Source organism: Saccopteryx leptura, chromosome 2 (assembly GCF_036850995.1).
Source record: "Saccopteryx leptura isolate mSacLep1 chromosome 2, mSacLep1_pri_phased_curated, whole genome shotgun sequence".
NCBI classification, from domain to species: Eukaryota; Metazoa; Chordata; class Mammalia; order Chiroptera; family Emballonuridae; genus Saccopteryx; species Saccopteryx leptura.
In genome coordinates this window covers 328,205,170-328,210,123 of record NC_089504.1, presented here as the reverse complement: position 1 = coordinate 328,210,123, position 4,954 = coordinate 328,205,170, and the positions used below count along the sequence as shown (strand labels likewise).

The window sequence follows — 4,954 nt, the reverse complement described above, 5'->3', positions numbered from 1 at the left end:
CCCAGGATGGGCAGAGCATCACCCCCTGGTGGGCAGAGCGTCGCCCCATGGTGGGCATGCCGGGTGGATCCCGGTCGGGCGCATGCGGGAGTCTGTCAGACTGTCTCTCCCTGTTTCCAGCTTCAGAAAAATGAAAAAAAAAAAAATTTAAAAAAAAAAAAATTTTTTTTACCATATTTTTAAATACTGTATTCAGGAGAGTGGCATGCCTTACTATTGCCCTCCCCCTCCCCACAAATGGTGACAAGTCTGACAGAAAGACTAGGACTAGTGGGGCTGGAGTACTCAGGGCGGCTTTATGAGGAAAGATGAACTTGAGCTGACTTTTCAGAGATACATAGGACTTCCATGTGCAGAGCAAGATAAGGAAATTTTAGATGGTCAAAGGCACAAACAAAAGTAGGAATGGGCATGGTGTTGCTAGGTTATGGTGCGGGGCTGCTTTGGCTGGAATGGAGGGTTGCTTTGACCACTGAAAAGGTAAACAAGGTAAATTAGTAGGTTAGAGTCACGACTGTCAGCATACTAAATCACTATTTGAATGGTAGCTCTGACATGCTGAGAAAATAAAGCATTGCAAAATTGAACAAAGGAACACAAGCCAACTCAAGGAACAGGTGACTGTAACTATGACGTGCTTTAGAGAAGCCCAATGCAGGATTAAAGTTGCAGTATTTTAACTGAAGTATTTGCACCTTACACCCGGGAGAATAAAGCTGCTAACTCAATGTAATAAACTGACAAGATCATAGCTAGACCTCTTAGCCATGTCTTATGCCAGGGTTATGTAGCTACAAGAGGATGGAGATTCTGTATCTCTCCTCATTGCAGCCAACAAGGAAAGAAATCAGAAATAGAGTCACTGTTGAGTACAGTACATGAAATGAACATGTTCATTTTGAGCCAAAGAAATTTTGCTATGATGTCAACTGTGCCCTGTTAACCTTCTCAGAATAATCTAGTGGCTTGTTATACTGATGTTATTTTCAAGAGATCTCTGGAAGTGACCTTCCCCTAAAAATCCATGGAATATAGTTTGTAATAAAAGCACAAAACATATCTCAGTGCTCCTGACTACAGAGGAATATCAAGTAGGAGTAAGTGGGAAGGTGGCTTTCATTTTCTGTTTGTGGGTTCTGAATCTATTCTAAAGACAGAATGTATTTTGGAAACCTAAATTAACTGTTGCCTTACCACAATGAGACAGAAAAAGCAAAGTGCACATTGCTGCTGCCACAGAAATGGGTAATGCCATGATGAGTTTTTTGTTAAACACATAGGATGGAATTTCTGTTTTAAACTAAAAGAAAAAGAACAATGAAAAAAAAAAACAGATAGAATAAAAACTAACTATTCTTTAATCTATTCTAAAAAATAGCTAGCTAATCTTAACTATATATTACTTTAAAACCTCACTCGTTCAGGTGAATATATAGGTTCTTAAAAAAAACACCCGCCTGACCAGGCGGTGGCACAGTGGATAGAGCATCGGACTGGGATGCGGAGGACCCAGGTTCGAGACCCCAAGGTCGCCAGCTTGAGCGCAGGCTCATCTGGTTTGAGCAAAGCTCACCAGCTTGGACCCAAGGTCACTGGCTCGAGCAAGGGGTTACTCGGTCTGCTGAAGGCCCACGGTCAAGGCACATATGAGAAAGCAATCAATGAACAACTAAGGTGTCACAATGAAAAACTGATGATTGATGCTTCTCATCTCTCTCTGTTCCTGTCTGTCCCTATCTATCCCTCTTGCTGTCGCTGTAAAAAAAAACAAACAAAAAACACCCAATCTAATCTTAGCATTAGGATTTTCTTGTACAATTTATCCTGTCTGTAAGGTCCTCTTCTCATCTACCCTAGGGACAATGGCACCATTCTCTAAATAAGCAGAGTGGGAGATCACTGTCTTCGCCAAAGTCACATGAAAACACAAGACACAGACCAGGCACCCCTGGTCCTCTGCCGGTGCTTTCATGGCCTGTCCCACTCTGACTAAACGTCCAGGTCCCGTGTTTTGGGACCTGTCCTCACCTCACTTGACTCCTGCTTTTCCTCTTCATCCTGGGCATCTGTCCTCTCATTTTTCTTTTTCTTAAATTAATTTTAATGGGGTGATATTGATAAATCAGGGTACATATGTTCAGAGGAAACATCTCTAGGTTATTTTGACATTTGATTATGCTGTCCTCTCATTTTCAATTGGCCCGTTTCCCACTCTGCTTTGGGAACCTCACTTCCTGCTCCTCCTTGAGAAGCTTCATCAGGAGTCCTGTTCCAGAAATCAGAGTTTCCTCAATTATTTTTGTAACTTGAATTATAAAATTCAGGTTTAAGAGAAGGGTTCCCTCTGTCGCTTTTAACACAACTTGGGCATATCGCCACCTTGTACATTTGAAAAAAGGGAGTTTAGTAATGTTGTTTTTCTACCTTCTAGATTTTCCTCCAAGAAATAAGGCAGCATGTAATTTAGTGCTCTAAGAGCATCACTTGTGTCATTAAAGTCAAGCTGCTCACTCATAAAGGTTGACAGATTGCTGCCACGTTTTTCTGGTTATGTCTTCAACAGTTCAATAGTCAGCTCAGTGCTGGTGCTTTCTTTGAACTTTTACTCATTTATTAATCCTGCCTTTGCTGTGGACAGTTCTTCATCTGTCAAAAAAGAAGAGACCGCAGTTGGAGCTCAGCAGCAGCCGCAGCGGCTCTTGTCTTCTAAGGCTCGTCTTGCTATCTCCTTTTTCGCTTCTGAAAATATGGCCTCTGGTGTGGCTGTCTGTGATGGAGTCATCAAAGTGTTCAATGACATGAAGGTGCATAAGTCCTCAACACCGGAGGAGGTGAAGAAGTGCAAGAAGGCAGTGCTCTTCTGCCTGAGTGAAGACAAGAATATCATTCTGGAGGAGAGCAAGGAGATCCTGGTAGGTGATGTGGACCAGACAGTAGACAACCCCTAAGCCACCTCTGTCAAGATGCTACCGGACAAAGACTGCCGCTACGCTCTGTATGACGCAACCTATGAGAACAAGGAGAGCAAGAAGGAGGACCTGGTGTTTATCTTTTGGGCCCCTGAGTCTGCACCTCTTAAAAGCAAAATGATCTATGCCAGCTCCAAGGATTCCATCAAGAAGCTGACAGGGATCAAGCACGAATTACAAGCGAACTGCTATGAGGAGGTCAAGGACCGCTGCACTCTGGCAGAGAAGCTGGGGGGCAGTGCTGCCATCTCCCTGGAGGGCAAGCCTTTGTGAGCCCCCTCCAGCCCCCTGCCTGGAGCATCTGGCAGCCCCAGACCTGCCTGTGGGGGGTTGCAGGCTGCCCCCTTCCCGCCAGACCGGAGGGGCTGGGGGATGCCAGCAGGGGGAGGGCAATCCCTTCACCCAGTTGCTACACAGCCCCCCACCCCCTGCACCTTCCTCTTCCCTCCATCCCTGATGGTTCTGGCCTTCCCAAACTGCTTTTGATCTTCTGATTCCTCTTGGGTTGAAGGAGACCAAGTCCCCCACAGGCACCCCAGTTTGAGGGGGCCTGTATTTTTTTAACGACACCCCAGTTTCCATCTGTTGCTCCCCTTTCCCTTGCTGCCAGCTTCTAACCGCAATAGTGACTCTGTGCTTGTGTCTGTTTAGTTCTGTGTATAAATGGAATGTTGTGGAGATGATCCCTCCCTGTGCTGCCTTTTCACCTGGTCGTGGCCACTCTTGGAAGCAGGACCAGTAAGATACCTTCAATTTTAAAAAAGAAAACACAACAAAAAAGGCTCACTTAAAAAAAAAAAAAGAGACTACTTTTGATGACACACTCATGGGGCAGCTTTTGTCAGCCCATAGCCTGCATCCCAGTCAAATCAATTAGGAATTGACAGATATCTTAGTGCCATTTTGAGAGGAGAGAAACAAACCCTACCTAAACTTATGCTTGGCAACACAACAAAAGCAGAAAAGGTATCTTTTTCAAAAGTGGTCATTTACTCACATTTCATAGCATGATTATAGTAGGTGTATTTAGAATTATTCTTCTGGTCCCCAAGGGACACCTGCCCAGTCCTGAGGAAAAGCCAAGGCTGGAAGACACCTCTCAGGTAGACTCTGCAGATCCACGTGACTCCTCACATTCATGTGCCCCATCCTGTCCTGCTCAGATGCGGAGGGAGCATGAGGCTTCCTCTCTCCATTGTGTCAGTGTGCTTGTGTTCTTGCTACCGTCACAGGTGACCACGATGAACACCCAGCGCCAACATGTCCTCATCTGGACATACCCTTCCCAACCTACCACCCACTCCTCAGCTTGGTCCCTGCTGCCACATATCCTGACACCCACAGCAGAAGGCTCTATACAGGAAAAGCCACTATGTCCACACTAGTTCTTTGGTTAAATTGAGGCAGACATTGACCCTGGCTGGTTGGGTCTGTGGTAGAGCATCTACCTGGCATGTGGATGGCCGAGTTTCAATTCTTGGTCAGGGCACACAGGAGAAGTGACCACCTGATTCTCCATCCCTCCTCCTCCCTCAGCTCTCCCCCTCTCTCTCCCCCTCCCACAGCCATTGCTCTATCGGTTCCAAAGCATCAGCCCAGGAACCGAGGATGGCTCTGTGGAGCCTCCCCTTGGTGATAAAAATAGCTTTGTTTGTGAGCATGGCCTAAGATGGGCAAAGCATTGGCCCCAGACAGGAGTTGCCGGGTGGATCCTAGTCAGGGTGCATGAGGGAGTCTGTCTCTGTATCTCTCCTCCTCTCGCTTGGCAAAAGAAGAAAGAAAAATTTAGGCTGCCATCTAGGATGTAGGCTAAGACATTTGTCAGGCTGTGTTCTAATGTGCAACGCTTGATAAGTCTATGGAATAATAATACTTGGGGTCCTCAACTGCAGAAAGAAAAAGCAACTTTTGTCAGATGCCTACTTTGTGTTCATTTCATGTCATTTATTATATTTTCAATTATACTTGGGGAACCATCCAAAGAT

At 45.5% G+C, this 4,954-nt stretch overlaps 1 pseudogene; it reads left to right on the top strand.

Annotated features, from left to right (window-relative positions):
• The first annotated feature begins 1,765 nt into the window (after positions 1–1,765).
• LOC136393617 (cofilin-1 pseudogene) lies at positions 1,766–3,489 on the top strand (annotated as a pseudogene).
• The last annotated feature ends 1,465 nt before the right edge of the window (positions 3,490–4,954 follow it).